The sequence below is a fragment of the Oncorhynchus nerka genome, linkage group LG27 (assembly GCF_034236695.1).
Source record: "Oncorhynchus nerka isolate Pitt River linkage group LG27, Oner_Uvic_2.0, whole genome shotgun sequence".
Classification (NCBI taxonomy): domain Eukaryota; kingdom Metazoa; phylum Chordata; class Actinopteri; order Salmoniformes; family Salmonidae; genus Oncorhynchus; species Oncorhynchus nerka.
Genome location: NC_088422.1, coordinates 47,265,219 through 47,279,008, shown reverse-complemented (window position 1 = coordinate 47,279,008; position 13,790 = coordinate 47,265,219).

Below are 13,790 nucleotides of genomic sequence, written 5' to 3'. Positions count from 1 at the left end.
AACCGTGAAGCTTAAGGGCTATGTGCCACAAACAAAGTTAACTACCCACAACAAAAGGAGGGAAAAAGGGCTACCTCAGTATGGTTCCCAATCAGATACAACGATAGACAGCTTTCCCTGATTGAGAACCATACCCGGCCAAAACATAGAAACACAAAATCATATAAAACAAAACATAGAATTCCCACCCCAAATCACACCCTGACCAAATCAAATAGAGACATAAAAAGGCTCTCTAAGGCCAGGGCGTGACATGAAGGTTAGTCAATATGGAACATTTCAAGAACTTTGAAAGTTTCTTCAAGTGCAGTCGCAAAAACCATTAAGCGCTATGATTAAACTGGCTCTCATGAGGACCGTCACAGGAATGGAAGACCCGGAGTTACCTCTGCTGCAGAGGATAACTTCATTATAGTTCCAGGCCTCAGAAATTGAAGCCCAAATAAATGCTTTACAAAGTTCAAGAAACAGACACATCTCAACATCAACTCCTCAGAGGAGACCGTGTGAATCAGGCCTTCATGGTTGAATTGCTATAAAGAAACCACTACTAATATAACGACACAGGGCGAGACCCAGATGCAGACACAGGAGGCAGACCAAGCATCCAAGGCAACTGGCTAAAGTTGGCTAGCTTGCTAGCTAGCTACTTTCAGACACAAATGAGAGAACACCTCACTCTGACCATTTTACTCACCCTAGCAGAGCTGGTTAGCTAGGCTGATTACCTGTTATCCAGAGCATTCGTCACAAACTACTTTTTTTTGCTTACATTTACTGACATATTCAGCCGGAGTCATTCAAATAAAACCATGGACTTCAAGTTGGAAGCATTTGTGGAAAACCTTACATGGAAGATGCTTGATAAATGTACAAAGGCACATTTGCTCATCATTGCAAAGCACTATGACATCAAGGTGGCATCCAAAAGCGGAAGTCAAAGAGTTGATCGCTGCTTTGGTGGAGGAGGAAATCCTTCCGGAAAGGGAGGTTGATGTACATCTTGTAGACGTGCAACTGAGGGAGCTAGAACTAAAGGCAAAGTTGGAGCAACAAAAATTAAAGCTTGAGTACAGGGAAAGAGAACAAAAACGAGAGAGTGCAGCCAGACTAGAACAAGAAGAATGTGTGCATGTCATTTGATTGAAAGAGATGGAGCTGGAAGCACGACAAATGGAGATAGATCTGGAAATACTCCAAAACCAATTAGGCCATCCTACACACTCAACAGTTTGATCTTGGTTGGAACAGCCGACTTGCAATGCCTTTCAATGAAAAGGAGGTGGATGTATATTTTACTCTGTTTGAGCCACATCCCAAAAATGGCCACGAGATATGAAAAAGCCTGAGTTTTGGTTCCCCCTGTTTGTTATGCTCCATATTCTTTTTACTGCCTATCTTAAGATGTTGTAGGTTTATCTTTGTTTGTCTTTTGGAGGCAAACCTAGTGGGCATCCATGGTGGGTGTCTTTTAAAACCCCTTACTAGTGGCTTTAAAATTCTCAGGAATAGCCCCTTTTTTAAAATTTTTGCCTAAATGACATACCCAAATCTAACTGCCTGTAGCTCCTCTGAGCATTGTCTACCCAGGCTACCTTGACCACACATCACTAGTGTGGGGTTACTCTCCTCAATTGAAGGTTGAGTGAGAGAGAAAAATGGTTATCAGCTACACCTGATTGTATTGTCCTTTCAGAGCATTTATCTATGTCCTGTTTTCTTCCACTTCAGGTGACGGATAGCCAAGTGAACAATTGTATCACAGATTTATCAAGTCCTCTGTCCGATCCACTGATGGGTGGTAGTCATACGATCCACCTTCGATAAACCATTTGTAGATGGGCTGCTGCAACATAAACACACAGACACAGGGGGTGTACTGAGGCCTACGGTAAGAGTTCAACATTTGCAAAACAATCCGTTTTCATAACTTCATAAGTCTGCATATTCATAATTTTTTGTCCAAAATGAAAAGGCATGCTGTCGTACAAGGTTAGTAGCTACATTTTACATCAGATGTACATACATTCCGGATACTCCCGTAAAGCCCATCTCATTGGTTATCTAGCTAGCTTGGTTTGACCCCGATTGGTGCTTATTTGACAAAGTTAGAGTCGTTCAAGTGAAGACCAGCCACGTCATCGGCGTGCCATGAAGGGGTCGCTCTCTGACCACATATGGTGTTCTATAGGATATACTACACCCCTATTGATATAGTGAAATCTTGTTACGTTTTAGGATATCTGCAGAATACATGCAAATATGATTTAACTCATTGAAATAATGTTTAGGGTGAGATTTTCACAGATTCCTTTCATGGCAAATTGAATGATTGGAAATACAAAATCGATCGTGCATGTTATATGGACTTTTTAGGACATGAAAAATTATTTTATCTAACAAAACGATGCTTCAGGTTATCTCTGGGACCCTTTGGATGATAAATCAGAGCAAGATTTCAGAATGTAAGTACACATTTCACCATCAGAGGTGAATTCATCAAACCTATCGCGGTTAAAAAGGTTTTTTGTTGTTAGGAGCTCTCCTCAAACAATAACATGGCATTTTAAAGTGTATTTTAAATAAGTGTATTGTTATGTCATCACTGATGTCTGAACAGGTCTTATATCTTCACATACAATAAAAACGTTCTTCATATCAAACATTCATGTCCTATTTCCCAAGCAAAACACCCAAGTAGCACCGAATCTATACATTCACTTAGGAATTACACTTTGTCTGGATTTCAGTTACGTCTTTAATGCATGCGTATCGTTTAATGATGCTATCATTTAAGGATGCTTTTAAACGCCATCTGTGACATATTTTGAATACTATTTTCTGACCAGCAAACTGTTAGACTACTATTCATTCACCATGTACCTCTGTGCTCTTTTTGTTGATTACACAATGAGAACTTGGAAAGGGGGACATAATTGTTGCGCCCAGTTCATTGAATGTAATTCAGAATGCTGCAGGTGTGTGTAATTATAACATGAACATAAACATCTAACTATGGCACAACTTTACATCTATAGATGTTTATTTGGATTCCCATTTTAGCTTTTGCAAAAGCAGCAGCTACTCTTCCTGGGGGTCCATAAAAAATCACAAAACCTGACAAGTAACAAAACAGACAAGGACAGTCACACAAATGTAAAATACAATGATATACACACAATACAACAACAAAAATAATTGTGTGTTTTTGAGTGTCTGTGTGTAAGGTTCTGCCTTTCTTTTCTTAGTCGCTTTTCTTTTCTTCGTCAACCTTGTGTTCTTTTTCTTTGTGTTCTTGAACGTAGCCCTGTTTCTTTGTGTTCTGGAACGTAGCCCTGTCTTTCATTTTTGTTCATTGATTTCACCTGTGTTAGTTTCTCACCTGGTCTCATCAGCTCCCCATTTAGTTCAGTTCTTTCTGATTGTATGGTTGTGAGGTATTGTTTGTTTTTGACTGCCTACCTGTGATTGACTATTGCCTGCATGTGACCACTATTCCTACTTTCTGACATCTGCTGTGCTCTGTGTGTGAATCTACACCTATTTCTCCCTGAGTATTCATTACACTGTGTGTGTCTCCTCACAGTTCCCGCCATTCCATAAGATGTTGTTTAATAAAAAAATGTAAGGCCATTTTGCTTTTTGCTTGAGTAATTGGAGATGGAAGGGAGCAATCATGACTCTGTATAATACTGTGCGTTGCTGTGAATTTGTTTTTGACTTGAGGTCTCTGAAGAGACCCTTGGTGGCGGCTAACTTATTTTTCTCAAATGTTTGCATCTACCTCTTTTGACTCCAGCCACTGTTACTCTTTACGTCTTTGCTGCTTCAAATGACATTTTCCCATCTGCCGAGAGAGAGAGAGAGAGAGAGAGAGAGAGAGAGAGAGAGAGAGAGAGTCCAATCAACCTCAAGCTACTGGTCTTTCTCAAGGATGGCGACATCCTATTTTCTTCCAAAGAGAGAGTGTCTGCATCCCAAATGGCACGCTATTCCCTATGTGGTTCCGATAGAGAGTATTACAATAGTAGTGGGCCCTGGACAAAAGTACTGCACTACATAGGTAAAAGGGTGCCATGTGGGATGCAACCAGAGTGCTTCATTTTCAAAGGAGCTATTACTTGCCCTCTATCGGCGTGTCGTCCTTGAACCAAAACATCATCCTTCAAAAGATTTCTTCCTACCTGGGTCATTCTTCTTCTTCTTCAACACTAACAAATACAGGCTTTATAAATAGAGATTGGTCAATATTGGGGGAAGGTTCATTCCTGAGTTTTATATTCAGTTCTAAGCAGGTCCATTGATTGCTACAGGCAATACCAACAGTTGTGATTCATTCTACTCATTGGCTGGAACATGGATCACTTTGCTACTCGTGGAAAGGGGTTTTATTAGAATATGTAGATTGAATTTGTGATTTAATTTGCCATATTGGTATTCTGTCATTTTGTTTTGGGAAACATATGGTACAGGGCATCAATCCAATGCCTTCATAGTGTGCCTTCCCAGTGTCCTTTCACTGAGCTAAAAGTAATAATAATACAAATAGTAGTAGTTTGGAAGGGAATTTATGTAAAGTGGTTGTGACCACATATGTAGAGCTGGGTCACACTTTATTTGGATAGTCTGAGTTACTAAAATTAAAAACAAACTATCTGTTGATAACCAACTGCTTGCTAAGGTAACAGTTAGTGTTAGGTTAAGAATAAAGGTTAGGGTAAGTGTTAAAGTTAGAGGTTAGGGTTAAGTTTAAGGTTAGGATAAGGGCTAGGGCTAGTAGATAGTTGAAATGTTACTTAGTCTGTAGAACATTTACAGACGGAGTATCCAAATTTACATTTACATTTACATTTAAGTCATTTAGCAGACGCTCTTATCCAGAGCGACTTACAAATTGGTGCTTTCACCTTATGACATCCAGTGGAACAGCCACTTTACAATAGTGCATCTAGGTCTTTTAAGGGGGGGAGGGGAGAAGGATTACTTTATCCTATCCTAGGTATTCCTTAAAGAGGTGGGGTTTCAGGTGTCTCCGGAAGGTGGTGATTGACTCCGCTGTCCTGGCGGTGCTACCTATCTTCTGCAATCAATAGAACAATCTTCGACATAAGCCTCTCTATCAGTGGCATTTCCTTTGAAGGGGAAGTCGATGAGTTTCAGGCACCACCGAAAGATGAAGTTAATGATATGTATTTTAGAGATCATTTCTTTCAGGTTTCTGGGAAACCACCTAAAGCTTTGGATACATGCTAATCAGGGGAGATGGAACTGCAGCAGAGTTCCATTCCATTCAGACAAGAATTGAGGTATTCCGTTATGTCAGAATTCGGATTAATCTAATAATTCACGTTCTAGCTGTCTGATGATAGCCTTTGGGGACAGCCTAATCAAATATGTGCTCCTTTGAAAATGAAGCACTCTGGTTGCGTCCCACATGGCACCCTTTTACCTATGTAGTGCAGTACTTTTGCCCAGGGCCCACTACTATTGCATGTTTTACAATGAATATTTACTGCCACATATTTGATTACCCCATCAGAACAATGACCTCTATCAATATGTAAATCATTTAATCATCCTCCATGTTAGACACAGTGGGCTGACTGATCAGGGCAGTAGGCATAAAGGACCCTCTGGTGTGAACAGCCTCTCTCAGCCAGTGACTTGCATTATTTACATGTTTGTGATTAGTTAAGCTTCACATGGAGCCTCCATCTGGTAGGAGGGAGAGGGAAGTGGAATGGTAGAGAAATGGGGGGTTATTGGCCCGGTTTACTCTTACTGAGAGAGGGAAGGAATAACATAGGGGCTAAAAATATTTTTTTACTTTGTCTTAGTGTTATGAACTGTACTGTAGGTACCCTGTACTCTAGCTTATTGCAGCGATGTACAGTGGTTCTTCCTTTAAAAGTTGCATTATATTGTAGAACACCTTGCGGGCTGCCTCAGAATTCTATGGCACGTTATTTAAGTGTCAGCCATTGCTGCCATTAATGCTGGTTAGTGCTAGTTTGACCCCCAGACGATATCTTTGAGAAGCATTTACAGATTTTAATATTGGCTGTACTAGAGAATTTAAAACATTTTTTGTAAGAACATAGCATATGGGATTGATTTTAAGAAACGTAGGGTTTCTGGTAGGAAAATATGATGCTGTACAACGTGACCGGTCGGGAGTAGACTATTAAAAGCAAAATAATCCTAACATTTCCACACCCTAATTGTAGGCTAACCAATACCCAAACGGAGATTGACATATCTGATATTTGCAGAAACCTTAAATTCTTGTTAATCTAACTGCAATGTCCAATTTACAGTAGCTATTACAGTGAAAGAATACCATGCTATTGTTTGAGGAGAGTGCACAATTTTCAACATGAAAAGTTATTAATAAACAAATTAGGCACATTTGGGCAGTCTTGAAACAACATTTTGAACAGAAATGCATTGGTTCATTGGATCACTCTAAAACTTTGCACATACACTGATGCCATCTAGTGGCCAAAATCTAAATTGCAGCTGGGCTGGAATAATACATTATGGCCTTTCTCTTGCATTTCAAAAATGATGGTACAAAAAAATACAAAAAAACGGTTGGCTTTTTAAAAATTATCTTTTGACCCCTTAATACTCGCCTTTGAAAAGCCAACTGACATTTACTCTTAAAGTGCTGACCGGCTGCACCCTCTTTAAACACTGTTTATATTATTTGATCCTGCTGGTCATCTATGAATGGTTGAACAGCTTGAAAATGATCTAGCCTTTATGGCCATGTACTCTTATAATCTCCAACCAGTTCGGATTTAAGTATAACTTTTGTATGACGGACGCCTTTAGTGAGAGGTCTAATGCTTTAATATTTCATAATTTCTGCCCTCCAATTTCATATTCATTATATAAATAGGCCCATGTGCACCTTCATCAGATGAACCGCAAAATGTCGGCTAAAGCGATTTAATTCATGAATGCATTAGATATTCTGTATTTTTATTTACAGTAGTGATGGACAGTTGGAGGCATTTTATTTTTACAAGCATGGTTTTAGAGTACTTAAGCATCGAATACATTGCACATTTGCCCATTTTGGCCTTTAGCCTGTTACTCCTACCCCCTACTTTTTCGAACATTCTGTTAAAAATCGCGCAACGTTTCAGCGCCCTGCTACTCATGCCAGGAATATAGTATATGCATATGATTACTATGTGTGGATAGAAAACACTCAGACGTTTATTAAACTGGTTAAATCACGGCTGTGACTATAACAGAACGTGCGTTTCATCGAAAAGTGCAGGAAAATCTGATCACTGAAAATGGAAAAATATATCCATGCGCCACTTCAACCCATTGATAAAGGTGAACCACATTAAATGGGGCCGAGGTTGCAATACCTACAGCTTCCACACGATGTCAACAGTCTTGTCATATGCCTAGGATTTTTTTCTTGGTCAAACTGACGCAAGGCAGCGCCTTTCTTCCGGTCTCTGACCGGATATTTTGGTTGAGATTTACCTGGACATTATTTCCAGACGTACAGCTATAGAATATACATCGCCTCGTGATCAATTTGATCGCTTATTAACGTTTACTAATACCTAAAGTTGCATTACAAAAGTATTTTGAAGTGTTTTGTGAAAGTTTATCGTTGAAAAAGTGACGTTACGTTATAAAACGCTATTTTTTCCTTGATCACACAGTCTTCATAGATCGATATCTAGGCTATATATGGACCGATTTAATCGAAAAAAAGACCCAATAGTGATGTTTATGGGACATCTAGGAGTGCCAACAAAGAAGATGGTCAAAGGTAATGAATGTTTTAGATTTTATTTGTGCGTTTTGTGTAGCGCCGACTATGCTAATTATTTTGTTTACGTCCCCTGCGGGTCTTTTGGGGTGTTACATGCTATCAGATAATAGCTTCTCATGCTTTCGCCGAAAAGCATTTTAAAAATCTGACTTGTTGCCTGGATTCACAACGAGTGTACCTTTAATTCAGTACACTGCATGTGTATTTTAATGAACGTTTGAGTTTTAACGAGTGCTATTAGCATTTAGTGTAGCGCATTTGCATTTCCAGATCTCTAGATGGGACGCCTGCGTGCCAGGTAGGAGCAAGAGTTTAAGCTACACTTTACAATAGGACAAATATATTATAAAAAAATATACAAATTAGATTATAAAAAAACTGTGTTAAAATGTATATGTATTAAAAGTAGTCTTGCTTGTCTCAGACCAGCGTGAAACGGTGTTGAAATAGTTGGCCACATGCACAGTAAATGCACAAAGAGCATCTCAAGGACCCACAATACAAAGTCCAGGGGCTCTTACTGTAGGCCTCAGTACACCCCCTGTGTCTGTGTTTATGTTGCAGCAGCCCATCTACAAATGGTTTATCGAAGGTGGATCGTAAGACTACCACCCATCAGTGGATCGGACAGAGGACTTGATAAACCTGAAGTGGAAGAAAACAGGACAGAGATAAATGCTCTGAAAGGACTATACAATCAGGTGTAGCTGATAACCATGTTTATCTCTCATTCAACCTTCAATTGAGGAGAGTAACAATGCCTACCCTGTGTGAATTAATGAAAAATATATTTGCATTTTATAATTTTTCATCTTTATGTTTTTTTTCTGCATGAAATAATTTATTTCTGAATTAGTACTTCCCAAATTTGTGGTGATGTGGTACAAAGTGCACAAGGAGGCCAGGGGATAATCACCCTCAACATGTGCCTTTCTCCAGCTCTTCAAACTCAATGCAAGGCACTGACATAACTTGTGCATGTGTGCTTTTACCTTATACTGCCAGCTAACGGACATCAAAAGGCAGGCCGAGAGGTTCGCTGCCTTTTCATGTGTCAATATGTCTTATTCACTCAAAACAATGTGCATGAGAATTGGTGTTAAAAAAGTAATGGGATAGGCAGGAGGATAGGCAGAGCAATGGACAGCATATGTCATATGTTGCCTTTTGGCGGTTACTTTCGTTTTACTGCTAGCTAAAGATAAGCTGATCAGGATGGCTAAGACATTGCATCTGAAAAAGTATGATTCTCCAGCGAAACAGTGGCTAATAAGGGATGGAAGTTTAAGCTTAGGGATCTACTGTACATCAAAGGAACACCAGAGCTTAGGGACCTACATCAAAGGAAGATACAGAAAATAACACGATAATCTGACTGGTATCAACGGAAAGACTGGCCCTGTGGCTGCGCTGTTATTAGCTGCCTGTACTGCTTCTCCTGCTGTTCTCACAGCATTTGGACAAGAGCCGGTTACTGCAACTTGAGCAACTTGCCTATAGCACTCAACAAGTGTGAGAAGTCTGTCTCACATCCAAAGCCAGACAGCTCTTAAGACATTTGACAGCTCACGTATAGATCTGTTGTTGAATGAACATCAGCATGCACAATACAAAGGTAAAATGGAACAGTGACATTTTTAAAGACCTAGCTAATTAATGCTCATCATGCTACCTAGGTAAACAGGATTTGGCATTTCATGGTTATATACGCAACATGCAACAATTTCAAATATTTTACTGAGTTACAGTTCATATAAGGAAATCAGTCAATTTAAATTAATTAATTAGGCCTTAATCTAGGGATTTCACATGACTGAGAACACAGATATGCATCTGTTGGTCACAGATACCTTTAAAAAATGGTAGGTGCATAGATCAGGAAACCAGTCAGTATCTGGTGTGACTACCATTTGCCTCATGCAGCGCGACACATCTCCTTCGCATAGAGTTGATCAGGCTTTTGATTGTGGCCTGTAGAATGTTGTCCCACTCCTCTTCAATGGCTGTGCAAAGTTGCTGGATACTGGCGGGAACTGGAACATGCTATCGTACACGTTGATCCAGGGCATCCCAAACATGCTCAATGGGTGAAATGTCTGGTGAGTATGCAGGCCATGGAATAACTGGGACATTTTCCAGGAATTGTGTACAGATCCTTGCGACATGGGGCCGTGCATTATCATGCTGAAACATGAGGTGACGGCAAAGGATGAATGGCACGCCAATTGGCTTCAGGATCTCGTCACGGTATCTCTGTGCATTCAAATTGACATCGATAAATGCCCATACCATAAGCCCACCGCCATCATGGGGCACTATGTTGACATCAGCAAACCACTCGCCCACACAACGCCATACACATGGTCTGCGGTTGTGAGGCAGGTTGGATCTACTGCCAAATTCTCTAAAATTACGTTGGAGGCGACTTATGGTCGACAAATGAACATTATGGGCAGGTGGGACTGTGGCATCCCACCTGGCCAACATCCGGTGAAATTGCAGAGCGCGAAATTCAAACTACAGAATTATAAATATTTAACTTTCATAAAATCACAAGGGTAATACATCAAAATAAAGCTTAACTTCTTGTTAATCCAGCCGCTGTGTCAGATTTCAAAAAGGCTTTACAGTGAAAGCAAACCATGCTATTATCTGAGGACAGCGCCCCGCATACAAACACATGAAAATTATATTTCTACCAAGCAGTTGCACCACAAAATTCAGAAATAGCGATATAATTAATGCCTTACCTTTTGATGATCTTCTTCTGTTGGCACTCCAAAATGTCCCAGAAACATCAATAATGTCCTTCTTTATGTCCCAAAAATGTCCATTTATTTGGCGCGTTTGATTCAGAAATACACCGGTTTCAACTCGCCTAACATGCCTACAAAGTATCTAATAAGTTACCTGTAAACGTGGTCCAAACATTTCAAACAACCTCAGGTACCCTAAAACGTAAATAATCATAAGAATTATGAAATAAACTGTTTCTAATACCGGATAAAAACAATGTGAAGTGCGCTCCAGTTCACGTGCACCAAAACAGTAGATTCCACCTGGAGTGACACTTACAATGAATAGGACTACTTCTTCATTTCTCAAAAGAAAAACATCAAACAATTTCTAAAGACTGTTGACATCTAGTGGAAGCCATAGGAACTGCAACCAGGTTCTTCATAAATAGGGTATCCCATAGAAACCATTTACATTTTACATTTAAGTCATTTAGCAGACGCTCTTATCCAGAGCGACTTACAAATTGGTGCATTCACCTTATGACATCCAGTGGAACAGTAGTGCATCTAAATCTTTTAAGGGGGTGAGAGGGATTACTTTATCCTATCCTAGGTATTCCTTAAAGAGGTGGGGTTTCAGGTGTCTCCGGAAGGTGGTGATTGACTCCGCTGTCCTGGCGTCGTGAGGGAGTTTGTTCCACCATTGGGGGGCCAGAGCAGCGAACAGTTTTGACTGGGCTGAGCGGGAACTGTACTTCCTCAGTGGTAGGGAGGCGAGCAGGCCAGAGGTGGATGAACGCAGTGCCCTTGTTTGGGTGTAGGGCCTGATCAGAGCCTGGAGGTACTGAGGTGCCGTTCCCCTCACAGCTCCGTAGGCAAGCACCATGGTCTTGTAGCGGATGCGAGCTTCAACTGGAAGCCAGTGGAGAGAGCGGAGGAGCGGGTGACGTGAGAGAACTTGGGAAGGTTGAACACCAGACGGGCTGCGGCGTTCTGGATGAGTTGTAGGGGTTTAATGGCACAGGCAGGGAGCCCAGCCAACAGCGAGTTGCAGTAATCCAGACGGGAGATGACAAGTGCCTGGATTAGGACCTGCGCCGCTTCCTGTGTGAGGCAGGGTCGTACTCTGCGGATGTTGTAGAGCATGAACCTACAGGAACGGGCCACCGCCTTGATGTTAGTTGAGAACGACAGGGTGTTGTCCAGGATCACGCCAAGGTTCTTAGCGCTCTGGGAGGAGGACACAATGGAGTTGTCAACCGTGATGGCGAGATCATGGAACGGGCAGTCCTTCCCCGGGAGGAAGAGCAGCTCCGTCTTGCCGAGGTTCAGCTTGAGGTGGTGATCCGTCATCCACACTGATATGTCTGCCAGACATGCAGAGATGCGATTCGCCACCTGGTCATCAGAAGGGGGAAAGGAGAAGATTAATTGTGTGTCGTCTGCATAGCAATGATAGGAGAGACCATGTGAGGTTATGACAGAGCCAAGTGACTTGGTGTATAGCGAGAATAGGAGAGGGCCTTAGAACAGAGCCCTGGGGGACACCAGTGGTGAGAGCACGTGGTGTGGATTCTCGCCACGCCACCTGGTAGGAGCGACCTGTCAGGTAGGACGCAATCCAAGCGTGGGCCGCGCCGGAGATGCCCAACTCGGAGAGGGTGGAGAGGAGGATCTGATGGTTCACAGTATCGAAGGCAGCCGATAGGTCTAGAAGGATGAGAGCAGAGGAGAGAGAGTTAGCTTTAGCAGTGCGGAGCGCCTCCGTGATACAGAGAAGAGCAGTCTCAGTTGAATGACTAGTCTTGAAACCTGACTGATATGGATCAAGAAGGTCATTCTGAGAGAGATAGCGGGAGAGCTGGCCAAGGACGGCACGTTCAAGAGTTTTGGAGAGAAAAGAAAGAAGGGATACTGGTCTGTAGTTGTTGACATCGGAGGGATCGAGTGTAGGTTTTTTCAGAAGGGGTGCAACTCTCGCTCTCTTGAAGACGGAAGGGACGTAGCCAGCGGTCAGGGATGAGTTGATGAGCGAGGTGAGGTAAGGGAGAAGGTCTCCGGAAATGGTCTGGAGAAGAGAGGAGGGGATAGGGTCAAGCGGGCAGGTTGTTGGGCGGCCGGCCATCACAAGACGCGAGATTTCATCTGAGAGAGAGGGGAGAAAGAGGTCAGAGCACAGGGTAGGGCAGTGTGAGCAGAACCAGCGGTGTCGTTTGACTTAGCAAACGAGGATCGGATGTCGTCGACCTTCTTTTCAAAATGGTTGACGAAGTCATCTGCAGAGAGGGAGGAGGGGGGAGGGGGAGGAGGATTCAGGAGGGAGGAGAAGGTGGCAAAGAGCTTCCTAGGGTTAGAGGCAGATGCTTGGAATTTAGAGTGGTAGAAAGTGGCTTTAGCAGCAGAGAGAGAAGAGGAAAATGTAGAGAGGAGGGAGTGAAAGGATGCCAGGTCCGCAGGGAGGCGAGTTTTCCTCCATTTCCGCTCGGCTGCCCGGAGCCCTGTTCTGTGAGCTCGCAATGAGTCGTCGAGCCACGGAGCGGGAGGGGAGGACCGAGCCGGCCTGGAGGATAGGGGACAAAGAGAGTCAAAGGATGCAGAAAGGGAGGAGAGGAGGGTTGAGGAGGCAGAATCAGGAGATAGGTTGGAGAAGGTTTGAGCAGAGGGAAGAGATGATAGGATGGAAGAGGAGAGAGTAGCGGGGGGGAGAGAGCGAAGGTTGGGACGGCGCGATACCATCCGAGTAGGGGCAGTGTGGGAAGTGTTGGATGAGAGCGAGAGGGAAAAGGATACAAGGTAGTGGTCGGAGACTTGGAGGAGTTGCAATGAGGTTAGTGGAAGAACAGCATCTAGTAAAGATGAGGTTGAGCGTATTTCCTGCCTTGTGAATAGGGGGAAGGTGAGAGGGTGAGGTCAAAGAGGAGAGGAGTGGAAAGAAGGAGGCAGAGAGGAATGAGTCAAAGGTAGACGTGGGGAGGTTAAAGTCGCCCAGAACTGTGAGAGGTGAGCCGTCCTCAGGAAAGGAGCTTATCAAGGCATCAAGCTCATTGATGAACTCTCCGAGGGAACCTGGAGGGCGATAAATGATAAGGATGTTAAGCTTGAAAGGGCTGGTAACTGTGACAGCATGGAATTCAAAGGAGGCGATAGACAGATGGGTAAGGGGAGAAAGAGAGAATGACCACTTGGGAGAGATGAGGATCCCGGTGCCACCACCCCGCTGACCAGAAGCTCTCGGGGTGTGCGAG